General features: G+C 46.3%; 1 protein-coding gene across 1 annotated transcript in view; it reads right to left on the bottom strand.

The window, feature by feature from the left end:
- CNIH3 (cornichon family AMPA receptor auxiliary protein 3) overlaps positions 1-15,487 on the bottom strand; it is a 132,739-nt gene that overhangs the window by 117,053 nt on the left and 199 nt on the right. The window lies entirely within an intron of this gene.

Genomic DNA, 15,487 nt, shown 5'->3' with positions numbered 1-15,487 from the left:
AGACAGGCCTGGTGGGCTGCAGTCCATGGGGTCGCTAAGAGTGGGACATGACTGAAGTGACTTAGCAGCAGCAGCAGCAACAACAACTGGCTGAGCCTGGACTCCAGACTCTTTACTGGCTCAGGTTTCCACTTCTTTTTTTTTTTTTTCTTAAATAAGATATTCTCCTTGAGGGACGTCCCTGGCAGTCCAGTAGTTAAGACCTCACCTTCCAATGCAGCAGGGGTGGGTTAGATCCCCGACTGGGAAGCAAAGATTCCACATGCCTTGCAGCCAAAAAACCAAAACAGAAATGAGACTGTAACAAATTTAATAATGACTTTTAAAATGGTCCACATCGGGAAAAAAATCTTTAAGAAAAGCATTTTAACAAAAAGATATTTCACTCGGAGTTTTGATATAACAAAGGAAAAACTGAAAAATTAAGGGAAAACATGGACTAAAAAGCAGCTCCAGCAATCAAATTCTCCGTGTGGTCCTGCCAGCGTCTCCTCTCCAAGGTCAATGTCCCCGCCCCAAGCCCAGCACTTCACTTGCCTCCCACAGCTCAGTGGGACTGACCTCTTGAAAACACCATGCTGGTCCTAGAATCATTTCTCCCTTGGCTTTAATAATCCTGCCACATCAAACTTCATCAGTTCCTTCACGACAACCCTGAAACAGCGGAGCAGCTAATTTTAACAGAGGTGCCAGCACACAACTCAGCTCTGAGCCATAATATCACCTCTCCCCTCGGGAGACAACTGATGCTGCCTCTCATTTACAGAGCAAAATAACTTACTCTGTAGAGTGGTGGAAGTTGCCAACTTTGCTAATTGTAAGAGAGTGACTCCTGGTAGGAATGCAGAGGGGGGCATATTAAGTGGTTCACACAGGGCTTGGGAGGGGGTCCTGTCCTGGCTCTGTATGGAGCAGGGAATGGTAATTGAACACATCTGCTCAGCCCAGTCTAGATACGGGGCCGTGGGGGGCTTTCAGAAAGAGGAAGGCATTTGAGGGGAAGGGTTTGCTTTCCCAAGAGGAAAAGGAATAGCTGGGTTTCACTCTACCACGTATGCTCTAGAATTTGGGGCTAAACAGCCTGGAAGACACCAAACTGGCAAGACATCACTTTTGTTTTTATTTTTTTATTATTATGTTTCTGTTCGGCTGAGTTGGGTCTTAGTTGAGGTACTTGGGATCCTCATTGCAGAGTGCAGGCTTCTCTTCGGCCATGGCACGCAGGCTCCAGAGCTCATGGACTCTTTATTTTGCAGCATTTGGGCTCTCTAGCTAAGACACGAGGGCTTAGTTGCCCCGCAGCAAGTGGGACCTTGGTTCCCCAAGCAAGAATCGGCCCTGCGTCCCCTGCACTGGAAGGTGGATTCTCAACCACTGGACCACCAGGGAAGTCTTCCTTCACACAATTGCTGTTCCTCCTTCTAGAGCATGTGCTTTGTTAAATTCCTGCTAAGTCCTCATCCAAATGGTCTCTGTGAAAGCTGCAGGCTCCATCACCTTGCCTCCAATGTTTTAACAGTGAGACAATGGAGACTTTATTAAGAGGCAGTGGGCGGTCATTACCCAAGTCAGGGAAACACACTCAGGACCACAAGTCTAGTAAGTCCATCCTCCTGGCCAACGCACAGCAGCTCCTCATCAGGCTGGAATGAAGATAAATAAGATCTTTTTCGGCAGCTCACTTAGGATAACATATCACAGGGCCTATGGCAACAAGTTAACCTTTACTTTAGAGAAAATGTTGCTTTCTCTGATTACAGGGGAGGTGACAGTTAAACTGAAGGGCTCAAGTAGTGACCATCAGTCACTTCTTTGGTCACTCAACATTCATACCCCCTTTTCTACACCAGTCTGATTTCCTCTGGAGAATTACCTCTCTCTGATGCAGAGCCCTGATGGCTCAGAGGTAAAGAATCTGCATGCAATGTAGAAGACCCAGGTTTAACCCCTGGGTCAGGAAAACCCCTAGAGAAGGGAATGGCAACCCACTCCGGTATTCTTGCCTAGTAAATTCCATGGACAAAGGAACCTGTCGGGCTACAGTCCATGAGGTCACAAAGAGTTGGACATGACAGAGCGACTAAAACACACACACACCTTTTGCAGAGTCCAGGTGGGAGGGTAAACCCAGGTGCCTGTCCTTCTACTGGGGAGGCTGGGAGATCCCTGTGTTACTTCTACTCACCACTACAGCCCACAGGGGCACCGACCCAGACTCAGTCTATAACCCTCTCCATCCTTGGGAGTATCGGGGACAGAAAAAAGATGGGCAGTGATCAAAATCGAAGTTATCTTATTGCTTCAAATCTAGTTTTGAAGGCTTTCTGTCCATCCTACGAGAATTCCAATTCCATTTCCATAAGTTATTTCTTTGATTAAGGGGGACTGCCCTGATATCTCAGAGAAGGCAATGGCAACCCACTCCAGTATTCTTGCCTGGAAAATCCCATGGACGGAGGAGCCTGGTGGGCTGCCCTCTATGGGGTCGCACAGAGTCGGACACGACTGAAGTGACTTAGCAGCAGCAGCAGCCTTGATATCTAAGAACCTTAACTAATTATTCCCTCCATAGAAATCTGACACTGAATGCCCAGGAAGGCTACCGGAAAAGAAAAACCATGACAAGAGAAAAAGAAGAGAAATACAAGATGCACGTGGTAAGTATGTGCTTGCTCAGACGAGATGAGATGCATGAATCAGGCAATGGAAGAACCACAGAATTCTGGAGCTGGATAGGAGGCTAGACAGAGATCACTTTACTCAGCATCTTCATTTTACACACAGAAAAATAAGAGGCCTGGGGAGATGTGGGGACTTTTCTAAAGCCCAGAGCAGCTTGCTGAGAGCTCCACTCAGCAGCAGCTTCAGCCCCATTAGCCACCAGCCCCTTTCTAGGGCAGGCTTTACGGTTCTAAAACTGCCAACCAGTGAGAGAAAAGGATGTCAAGCCCAGACACATTTTTCTCCAGTCAGCACATATGCTTGGTTGGCTTCAGTTCAATTTCCTCATCACTCTCCAGAACCTCCAAGAAAAATTATCCCAAAGAAGTCACAGTCTGCTAATGATGAAGTGGCTTTAGGTTCCTCGGCATCTGGCCCTGGTTCCCAACTCCAGACAGCAACTCCACGTGCAGTAAGAGGCCGGCCCTCCTCAGCCACCACCCCTCACACACTCCCACTCACTGATGGTTACGGATGCCCTCCCCCCACCCCTCATCCTCCAAGGTAGCCTTGACGCCACCACAGTTCAGAATGCCTCTCAAAGATCTCCAAGCCCCACCCGATGGCCTGCTTAGGATATCTGATAAGAATAAAACTTCCATAGAGATCTCAGGCCCAGGACTTCACTGGAGGTCCAGTGGTTAATTAAGACTCTGCCTTCAGATGCAGGGGGTACAGCTTCAATCCTTGGTTGGGGAGCTAAGTTTCCATATCCTCAGGGGCAAGAAACCAAAACATAAACAACAGAAGCAATACTGGAACAGATTCAATAAATACTTATAAGAAAAAAATATTTCAGGCAGGCCTAGGGGATTCACTGGGCCTATGGAACAAGGGAAGCATCATTTGTGTATCCAGTCCACGTAGAATTTAGAGACAGTTGGAGCATACTTGTTCTCTTTGGCCCTGGTCTGCCTACAGCTGCTCTGAAGCCTCCCCCAGGTGGGAGGTGGACATAAATCCGGACGTGCAGCTCCAAGTCCACACACACATGATCAGATCGGATCCCTCTCCCCCGACAAACCCGAGGGTGGGCTACCTCAGGCCGACAGCCAGAGCAGTGCCATGCCCTCAAACCCATCTTCCCCCACTGAGTCTCCATATCTGAGCCTTCCACCTCCCAGTTCCCATTCCTTAATCTCTGCATTCTGGAAAACTAGAATCATTTGGCTAGTTTCATACCCACAATACCTGAATGCAGTTGCTGCTAATTCCTTTTCTCAGTAAGATTTGCAGAACACAATTTCAATATATTTTTTTTATCCAGGATACAAATGCCTCTATTATATAGGGGACCATCTGGGCTGCTATTGCTAGCTGGCTATGTTGTTATCAACTCTTTTTTTAGGGTTCATGAATCAGTTACCAATAAGGAAAAAAAAGAAAAGGAAGTCAGCTCCAAGACTCTGCTCTCCTCCCCTGCATTTTTCCCCAGCAGGAGAGCTATATCCCATCGTCAAAATGGACCATGTGAACACAAAAACAGAAAAGATACCTAAAGCTAATGTTCTGGAAATATCAGCCCACAGTTCTAGATGCCCTGGGGGAGGGAGGTGGTGTCAGCTAACATCCCAGCACTCAGGCCTTCCAGCTGAGCTAAGAAATACTGTGCGGGCTCTGGCAGAGTAAGATCTATGCAAAGGAAAAGGAATAGAAGGAAGCTGCAGAGAAAGGGAAGAAGGAAGGAGGGAGACAGAGCCATCAAGGCCTGGATCCCTAATGCCAGGGACTCGCCAACCACCACAGGCTCCAGCCAGCCCAGAGCAACCCGGGCAGTCCAGGGGCTGAGCTCCAAGTGCCAGGCCAGGGAGGGTGAAAGTGAAAGTGTCAGTCACTCAGTCACATCCAAGTCTTTGCGACCCCATGGACTATAGCCCACCAGGCTCTTTTGTCCATGGAATTCTCCAGGCAAGAATACTGGAGTGAGTTGCCATTCCCTTCACAGGGGATTCCAACCCAGGGATTGAATCCAGGTCTCCTGCACTGCAGGCAGATTCTTTACGGTCTGAACCACCAATATAAATGGGAAGCCAAAACCTGAAAAGGATGTGAATGGGGAAGCTGAGGAATGAGGGTGGGCGAGGGGTGAACCCTGGACTCATAGTTGCCTGGCCTGCAGTGTCTCCCTCTCCAGGAGGAAAGAAGGAAGGAAATGGAAGTCCAGAGGAAGGAAGTGGGTGTGTCATTCAGGTGGAAACATGTCCAGAGTACCTGTCTATGGTATTTACAGACACTGAAAAGGGCCAGAGGTCATGGCTCCAGCCAGCCAGATGGCATCACAGAAGTTGGACCTCACCCCACAGGCAGTCCCAGGTGCTGTACGTACTCAAGAGCAGACCATGCAAACAGGCATGGGGGCCTTTGATCCCGAGCCTCTGGGTGGTAAGCAGCAGTCACCGGTTGTGTGTGGATGTGTGGTTAACAGCTCCCACTAAGGCATTCCACCCCAACTGTGGGGACTGCAAGTGGACACACAAGGATGCCCACCACCCGCAGCCACCCTTACCCCCAGAGAGACAGAGGAAAGCAAATTCCATCCTCCCCAAATTTATGGCCAAGAAAAGGTGGGATCTGCATTGCTGTGGAGAGTTTTTGTTGTGGTGGTAACTGTATGCACATGCGCACAAGTGGGTGTGTGTCTGTGTATTACATTTTTATAAGTCTGGTTTGCTTTTTAAAACCACTTCTGTGACCCAAGACAACTTAAAGAAACTAGGAAATTGAGTCATCCCCCAAACTGTCTTCCAGTGAGCTAAAACCTCTTCATTTCCATGACCCAGCAGTCCCCAGTTTAGGGGTAAAATTGAACTTGAGTCTTCGGCCCAGGTAAAGTTGCCTGGTTCCCCTCCCTGGCAGCCACCAAAAGAAGTGCTGGGCCTTTGGGCTTCCCATAGATTTATGAGCAGAAATGCAAAGGTTTAAATGAACAACAAAAAATTTTTGCACAAGATCCCTTTGTTCTCAACATCAGGTACATTTCTCAGTCCTCACACATCTAGGCTGAAAGTCTCAGAACACACTGCTAGCTCTTCCTGATGAAATCCTTTGGAAGAAATGGCTGTGGTCATGGGGCGACAGCAAAACCCCAGATCCGGTAAAATCTGTTTAAGGAGCATTTACGACTTCTCAATAAGGTTCAACTAGGACTCCACGCTAAGGCTTGAAGAAAGATTCTGCAACTATTTTATTCACCTAGAAGACTTGAGGATTCCAGAGTAATGTAGCAAAACAGACCAGATTTTTAAGCAAGCAAATAAACCCAGGATGTTTGGGGCACTGCTGTTGGTCCATCCTAGAGCAAGGAGGACAGCAGCAACAGACAGGGGCCAGAGAGTCAAGAAAAGGCAGAACTGGTGCCGAAAAGACTGAGGACCAGAAGTTCCTGGTTGAAAAAGTTCCTGCATTTCCTCTTGTGGGTTATTGTTCAGTCACCCAGTTGTGTCCAATTCTGCAACCCCATGGACTGCTACATGGCGGGCCTCCCTGTCCCTCGCTATCTCCCAGAGTTTGCCTAAGTTCGTGTCTATTGCATCAGTGACACCATCCAGCTGTTTCATCCTCTGACACCCTCTCCTCCTGCCTTCAATCTTTCCCAGCATCAGGGTCTTTTCCAATGAGTCAGCATTTCTCATCAGGTGACCAAAATACTGGAGCTTCAACTTCAGCATCAGTCCTTCCAAATGAATATTCAGGGTCGATTTCCTTTAAGATTGATTGGCTTGATCTCCTCGCTGTCAAAGGGACTCTCAGGAGTCTTCCCCAGCACCACAGTTTGAAGGCATCAATTCCTTGGCACTCTGCCTTCTTTATGGTCCAACTCTCACAACTGCATGTTGACCACTGGGAAGACCTTAACCTTGATTATATGGACCTCTGATCACAGAGTAATGTCTCTGCTTTTAAACACACTTGTGGGATCAGTTCAGTTCAGTCGCTCAGTCATGTCCAACTCTTTGCAACCCCATGAACCGCAGCACGCTAGGCCTCCCTGTCCATCACCAACTCCCTGAGTCCACCCAAACCCATGTCCATTGAGTCGGTGATGCCATCCAACCATTTTATGCTGTCATCCCCTTCTCCTCCTGCCCTCAATCTTTCCCAGCATCAGGGTCTTTTCAAATGAGTCAGCTCTTTGCATTAGGTGGCCAAAGTACTGGAGTTTCAGCTTCAATATCAGTCCTTCCAATGAACACCCAGTGTCAGGAAGCATTTAACAGGAGGCTTTCTGTGTGCTGTTTTGGATCTATCAGGAATTCTCTGTTCCTTATTAATTCCTGAATATTCAGGAATTAAGAGGAGAGGCAAGCTGAGGGACTGAGGAATCCAGGCATTTCCTTTGTTACTTTTTCTACACAGTGATAAGTACCCTCTTCCTTTTTATGAACCATATGGTAAAAGTGGTTATTTACAACTCTCTCTTTCATATGGATGACCTCATGTTTTCTTGATAACTTGTAAGTTTTGATTTTATCTCTTCTGAAAATAGCTATCTTGTAAGACAGTATAAATACCTACACAATGTTGAATAAAACTTTGCTCCATCAGAGCTCTGGTCCCTGTGTCTTTCTTTCTCTTTCTTTCTCTCTCTCTCTCAGGCTATTTCTTTGGAGTGCAGAGGCCCTCTGAGTTCACTTTCCTGCCCAGGCTTCTAAGACCCTCTTGAGAAGGCGCTCTGCACCTTTACCCCATTGAGAGGGCGCCGTGAACAGAGCAAGCCCCGTACCAGGGGCTTCATTGGCTTTCTGCATAAACCAAGGAATATCAGCCTCTTTCTCTCCTTTACTGTCTTATCGTTGACTCCAGACCACCAGGTTCCAGTCCATTAAAGGACCTCAACAACCCAGGACTGATCTCCTTTAGGACGGACTGGTTGGTTCTCCTTGCAGTCCAAGGGACTCTCATGAGTCTTCTCCAACACCACAGTTCAAAAGCATCAATTCTTCTACGCTCAGCTTTCTTCACAGTCCAACTCTCACATTAATACATGGCCACTGAAAAAACCATAGCCTTGACTAGACAGACCTTTTTTGACAAAGTAATGTCTCTGCTTTTTAATATGCTGTCTAGGTTGGTCATAACTTTCCTTCCAGGGAGTAACCATCTTTTAATTTCATGGCTACAATCACCATCTGCAGTGATTTTGGAGCCCAAAAAAATAAAGTCAGCCACTGTTTATACTGTTTCCCCATCTATTTGCCATGAAATGATGGGACCAGATGCCATGATCTTCGTTTTCTGAATGTTGAGCTTTAAGCCAACTTTTTCACTTTCCTCTTTCATTTTCATCAAGAGGCTTTTTAGTTCTTCTTCACTTTCTGCCATAAGGGTGGTGTCATCCATATCTGAGGTTATTGATATTCTTCCTGGCAATCTTGATTCCAGCTTGTGCTTCCTCCAGCCCAGCATATCTCATGATGTACTCTGCACAGAAGTTAAATAAGCAGGGTGACAATATACAGCCTTGACGTACTCCTTTTCCTATTTGGAACCAGTCTATTGTTCCATGTCCAGTTCTAACTGTTGCTTCCTGACCTGCATACAGGTTTCTCAAGAGGCAGGTCAGGTGGTCTGGTATTCCCATCTCTTTCAGAATTTTCCAGTTTATTGTGATCCACACAGTCAAAGGCTTTGGCATAGTCAATAAAGCATACACCAAAAATGAAAAACAGGGTATCAAAGAGATATTTGCACACCCATGTTCACAGCAACACTATTCACAATAACAGCCAAAAGGTGGAACCAACAGATGAATGTATATACAAAATGTGGTATACACATACACTGGAATATCTTCCACCTTAAAAAGTAATGAATTAAAAAAAAAAAAGAATAAAAAAAAAAAAAGAAATGAATTGCAGTCACCTTCTTCAACATGGACGAACATTGAGGATGTTACACTAAGTGAAATAAGCCGACACAGAAGGACAAATACTATGTGACTCCACTTATATAAGGTACATGTGCTAAGCCGCCTCAGTCAGAGCTGACTCTTTGCAACCCTATGGACCGTATTCCACCAGGCTCCGCTGTCCATGGGATTATGCAGGCAAGAATACCGGGGTGGGTTGCCATGCCCTCCTCCAAGGGATCTTCCTGACGCAGGGATCAAACCCGCGTCTCCTACATTACAGGCAGATTCTTTACTGTCTGAGCCATCAGGAAAGCCCCATATAAGGTGCATAGAATAGTCAAATTCCTAAAGACAGAAAGTGAAATGGTGGTTGTCAGGGGCTGAGGGGACGGGGGAATGGGAAGTTACTGTTTAACGGGTATGGAGTTTCAGTGTGGAATGATGGGAAATTCTGGAGATGGATAGTGGTGACAGTTGTACAATCACATGAAGAGACTTAATGCAACTGAACTGTAAACTTAAAAATGATTTTTAAATGGCCAATTTATCTTACCACAATAAAAAAATTTAATCACTTTGAACAATGAGAGGAGCCAGAGAGAGTCCAAAGTAGAAACTGCAGGGTTAGGTGTAATCCCATTTTCTCTCTCAGGTAACCAGGGAAACACAGAGAAGGCTGAGCAAAAGGTAGCAACAGGACAGAACTAGAGAAAACAGCTTGACCAGGCAGCCTGAGTCTAAAGCTGGGTTGGTATAACTAAATGATGGAGACTGGATAGAAATCTCCAATCCAATTCAACACACACTTAATCAGTGTCTACACAAGCTCAGGTAAGAGAGAAGATAGTCCCTGCCCTCTATCTGCCTGTGTGTAACTGAGGCCCTTACAAGCCCTGCAGCTAGAGTGATGGAATTGTTTATTTGTGACGATGGCCTCAGGGTCAGGCGGTGATGGTTCTGTTCTCAGCGCCCCAACACAGACAGGAGTGCCGAGCCTGCAGTAAGAGGCCAGCCCCTCAAGGATGAAGCCAACCTCTGTGACAGCGGTACCTGGCTGGTGCATCCCTTCCAGGTCAAGTCTCGGAGCAAATAGAAGGAGCAGCTGCCAGCTCACCAGCACTGACAGCACCCAGCCAGAGCGCCACCCGGTTGTGGCCCAGGCCCTGCTCTCAAGGCCGGCCACCACAGTCACCAGAGCCACAGGCTTTCTCTTTTCTTCAAAGGGTAAGATCTTTTTTTTTAATTGGGGTACAGTTGCTTTATAATGTTGTGTTAGTTTCTGCTGTACAATAAAGTGAATCAGCCACACGTATATAAATATATATATCCCCTCCCTCCTGGACCTCCCTCCCACCTGCCATCCACCTAGGTCATCACAGAGGACTGTGCTAAGCTCCTTGTGCTATCACTACCTACCTATTTTACACATGGTAGTGTATATATGTCAATCCCAATCTCCCAATTCATCCCCACCCCCCACCCTGTCCACACATCCATTCTCTACATCTGCATCTCTATTCCTGCCCTGCAAATAGGTTCATCTGTACCATTTTCCCACATATGAGTTAATACACGATATTCGTTTTCCTCTTTTTGACTTACTTCACTCTGTATGACAGTCTCTAGGTCCATCCATGTTTCTGCAAATGACCTGACTTCGTTCCTTTTTATGGTTGAGTAATATTCCATAATATATATGTACCACATCTCAAAGGGTGAACTCTTGAGTCAATGAGCCAAACGAGGCTACCAAAGAGGTGATTTTCATTCCTCCTTTCATGGCCAATCTGAAGACCACCCACTGCCAGCCACATGATCCCCATGTGGTCACCGTATCCTCCTAAGTTCTGTGAATGCATGACATGAACAGATAAGGACCCTCCCGACTAACAGTGCCTACTGTACTTAGAGAGTTCGGGACACACACGTGAAAGTGTCCTACACACACATGAGAAAGTGAGCTACATGAGCTTTCTTAGAAGCCTATGGTAGGCTGGAGTGAGTAGAGTTGACAAGGTGAGATTTGAACGAGACAGTGAAAAAATATGCAGAATTTAGACCTAAGAGGGTAGAAGTCTTTCCTTGTGGAAAGAGGAATAAAATGCACGTTTCTGGGAGGCAACAGAGTCTACCTGTGGAGTTGGGGCCATGAGATGGGAAGAGTCGGAGGCCAACTGCAGGCAGGCAGACACTACCATGCGGCAGGCCCCCAGCACCAAACTGCTGTGGACACTGTCCCAAGAGCTCTCCTGAGATCCCAGCCTCAGTCTGCAATCCCGTGCCCTGTAGCAGGGCATGTCCCAACCAAGATTCTCTAAGGCTCTCAATGCCTCTGACACTGTGCACAGAAACACTGGTGGCTCCATTAGAGTCTAAGAGCTTAGTCTCGGTTTAGAGATCATTTTTAGAGTTTTATAGTTTATATTTTGGCTGTATTTTAGTATATGTAAGAACGTCTTCAGGACTTCCCTGGCAGTCCACTGGTTGAATCTTCACACTTTCGTCACTAGGGGCACAGGTTCGGTCCCTGGTCCAGAACTAGGATCCCACACAGCCAAAACGTTTAAAAAAAAAAAGTCTTCTATTTGCCTTTCTACACCAAATTAAAAATATTTGCCAGCCTCATCATTAAGCTATATGAGGATTTACTGAGCCCCTTCTACATGGCAGGCACTGTTCCAGGCTCCAGAGAAACCATGATAAGCAGTAAGGGTCCCCTGCTCTTACGAAGCATCGTCCTGTTAGCTGTGAGGCAGTGGAGGAAGAACACGGTGGGGGATGAGAGAGGAGGGGAGTGGGGGAAGAAGGATGTGCGAACATCACATCTACGAGTGACATACCGCAGGAGATGGGGATGCCTCAAACACTCCAGACAGTGGAGACCAGTAAGGCAGAGCGAAGAGGGCAGCACCCCCATCTGGACAGATCAAAGCAGGATCCTCAAGGGACAAGCCCAGGCATCCAACCATATCACGTAAACCCATTATTTTCATTTCCAGATGGATAATCTGAGAAACTGAGAGGTCTGCTCAGTTCCCTGTGACACAGGCTGGAACTGGCTGAAGGCTCAATCATAAAGATATTTCACCTAGAAAAACTGCCCCTCAGTCAGCATTATTTGTTATCCTCTGTTGGGGCCTGTTAAAACTCTCCAATGGCAAATGCTGCTGTGAATCCAAAGAAATATCATTGGAAATTAATTTTAGTTGTATGCCGCAAAACTCGGTTTTTAAAAGTGACTCTAGATATTTAAAAAACATTTTTTTTAACTAAAAATCTGAAAGAACTGGTATGAATCTTCGATCTTTTCAAAGAATGGTTTCATCTGTGTTTATATAAATGAGACAGTCTGCAAACAGGCTCAACCAAGCTGGAGCTGAGAGGGCTCTTGCGAGTAACATTGTTCATTTTATATTGGCTGGAAACAGACATCACTTCGCATCTGAAACCCTTTAGAACACTTTTTCCCCTTCTAAACACCCAACTGCATTTTTAAAAATACACACACACAATGTTTGGAAGAAGAGACATCCAAACCTCTTCTGGATGATGACATTAGCAGTGATTTTGGTCCATGACTATGTACCTGTCCTTTCAAAATTCGGGGCAATGAACTTGTATAAACAGAAAAAATATATTTTTTTTTCAAAAAATGAAATAGAATTTTCTCTTTTTAAAAAGGATATACAGTCTGTTTGGTGTCGTCTTCCTGTTGTTGTGACTCTAATCAGAAATTCCAACTCCAAATCCTTCATCTATACATAAAAAGATAATTCTTTGGATAGGAATATTATTCACTATTATCAAAGCTAAACAATCCAAAGACAGTGACAAGAGTTAGAAAAGGGACATGGGCATAAGAGCCTGAGACTCAGCTAAACACTCTAATGCTCTAATGCATACCAGCTGTGCAACCTTAGGCAAGTTTCATATCCTCTTCATATAGTCTTTTCATCTGTAAAATGTCAGTTGCAAGGACAAAAAGGCTGCCTGGGCAATAAGGGACCATGTATCTGATGGTATGCAAAGCCACACAGACAAAAAAATCCTCAGTTTTATTCTGCATCTTCTAAATGTAACAAATATACTCAAAGACGGTGGCTCGTATAGCATAAATTAATCAGTAATGTGAAATCTTTCCATTTGAAAACAAATGCAGATAAATTTTCAAAGTAAAAAGCAAAACTTGAAAGTTTTAAAAATTCTGGCTTTAAAATTTTCTTTTAAAAATACCTAGAGTCACTTTTAAAAACTGAGTTGTGCTATGACTGGCCACATCCATCCTTGCTTCCAGACTTCCTGTCTGCAAGAGGAGACAGGTAAGCAATTGAAGATACACCTGAGGAGTCCTCTGTAAGTCCCTAAGACTGGCCTACAACAAACACTCAGCAAACAGCAACTACTCTTACTGTCCCTAAGTATGTACAATTAGGTAAGAAGAACCATCTTCTTTTCTTCAGCCCAGACATGGCAGGGGGACAGGTCTTTTAACTGCTGTAAATTGTTAAGTGCCCAAGTCATTATTTAGGATGTCAATATGTAGTAAGCAATCAATATGGCTTGTCAGATCAAGAAATGTATAAGGAACATAAGACGCTGGAAAAAAAGAAAACACAGTATAACACAGGCTAACTAAATTTTGGTTGAAATAATCATCACCATATAACCAACACCCCCACACACACAATGGGTACACAGATTGTGTAGATGTGTCTCAGATTTCCCCTTTCAGTGTTCAGGAACTAAAGCAATGCAGTTGTGGCTTTGGATTGTTTTCTTTGCAGAGAGGGTGACAGAAAAGACTAGGAAAGGAAAAGGGGCTGAGACTTGGGAGTTGTTACTGTAATTTGAATTCAAAGAGCACAAACTCTTTTCATCATCAGAAACTGGAATCTTGCCAGGTCAGGAAGGAGGTCCGGACCTGACCCAGACTTCGAACCTGACCATGTCCAGCTACCCCTCGACAGGGGGCTGAGCACTGGAAACCAGAAGAGTAGAGGCCAACATGGGATTGCAATAATGCTCGGTTTTGAGTCAAATGTCTATCAGTCAACCAGCTGCTCAGACCATCCATTTAATTAACCTACTCCTGAATTATTTATTATCTTCCCGAGTGAGAGAAAATTATTCTTTCTGGTTACCTGCTTTGCTTCAGGGGCTAATTCAAAGCTCTCTAAGCCTGATGAAGTTTGATGAAGCTCTCTGGTACCTGCCACCCCCTGGCCAAGGCAAAAATGTAAAGAAACAGCGAATGAAGTATTTCTTAAAAAGAGGGGTAGTTAGTCTTCTAGAATGCAAACAACTCCCTTGATCTCAAGAAGTACAGCAAGCTCCTTTAAAGCACATTAGGAAAGGTCTGTTGCATGTTTGAGCATGATCTGTTCTGCACCCCTTTTTAACCTAAGTTTTGTTTTCCCTTAATGAGTGCCAGCAACTTCAAGGCTCCATTCTGCACTGTATGATAGAGCCAGCCTTCCCCACAGAGGAAGAGATGATGCAAAATCCCATCACTTCTCACTCGCAGGATTTTTGATCAGCCCCGAAATTCCCACGTATGAATTTCTTCTCTCTCATCCCTAGATTAATAGGTCAACTGATGCACACACTTAAACCCTCTTAGACCTAAGGGGAAGCTTGGAGATCATCCAGGTCAACTTTCTCACTTTTGAGATGCATTTCCTAAGCTTCTTCCCTAGGATGACACAGTCAGAAGTCTTCCCCCTCCTGGGGTTCCTGCTCCTCCCTGTCAGAGAGCCTTGTAACAGAGGCTGCTCTAGCTACTTAGTTCTATTTTCAAAGAAATCCTCTCACTCTGGAAACCATTTGTACAAAACATCTTCATCCCACCCACCACGAAATTCTCTCCTGGTCTTCAATCCACCAGATGCATGTTCTCTGAGGCTCACGGGAACCATGCCTCCAAGAACTCATCTCAGCATCCTTCCCTGGCACCTGACTTGCTGGGCAGCACCGGGGTGTTCCTAAAATGTGTGACGTTAGCTATTCTTCCCAACAAGTCTCTGATGGTGAGGGCGGGGAGCTTAAACAACCTCAGAGAAGGAAGCTCTGAGAGTAACTAGCCATGTCCCATGTTGTGCATCTCTGTAAGAGAACCAGCGTTCCTCACTTCTCTCTCCCTCCTATTCAGAAGCACTCTGTCCCCTATTCCCAAGCCACACCTGCAGAGTCGGGACTCATTATGACTGCCCTCAACCTGATGCAGCCCCAGGAAGGGCAGCAGGCAAGTGTGTGCCCACTGGGGATGCCGGAGATCTCGCCAAAAGGAGGTGTGCCATCGCAAAGCCTTTCAGGAGTTGACTGGCTCAGACCCCAGGAGGGCGATGGAGGAAACTCTCCCCTCCACCTGTCTCTGCGAGACTTTCCTCCACAGCCTCATTCATGCGTGTCTTTCTCCGGTCTCCCTCCCTGGTCCTCGCTTTTCTCTCTCATCCTCACTGGCCCACCCCCTTCTTTGTCCACCTGCATCACCTGGTTTCCCTCCACTTCCCTTCCTGGCCCGGCCTCTCCCTACTTCCTCTTACAAGGCGCTCCCGTCGTGTTTCCACTTTGTCTCCAGTTATGCGGAAACGCAACCCACCACAGATGCTGACATTTTAAATGTTTAGTTGTTATAGTTACTTGACTAACTGCCGGGCCCATGGTGGCGCTTCTCCTTCGCCTCCCCGCGGGCAGGAGAGGAGGGGGCACGGGAAGTAGGGGGAAGGTTGCTCATCCCGGGGCCTGGGACACAAGGCCAAGCCCTGGCGAGGATGCCCTGCCCCGCGGCCCGGCGGTCCCTCCGCCTGCCGCCAGTAGGAGGGCACCGAAGGCGCGCCGGCCTCGGGATGCTCTGAACCATCTCCCGCCCGGGACAACCAGGCGGCGGCAGAGGGTCTAACCGCGGGTGCGCAGCGG

This window comes from Bison bison, unplaced genomic scaffold (assembly GCF_000754665.1).
Source record: "Bison bison bison isolate TAMUID 2011002044 unplaced genomic scaffold, Bison_UMD1.0 scf7180017864317, whole genome shotgun sequence".
Taxonomy (NCBI): domain Eukaryota; kingdom Metazoa; phylum Chordata; class Mammalia; order Artiodactyla; family Bovidae; genus Bison; species Bison bison.
This window is presented reverse-complemented; position numbering and strand designations above follow the sequence as displayed.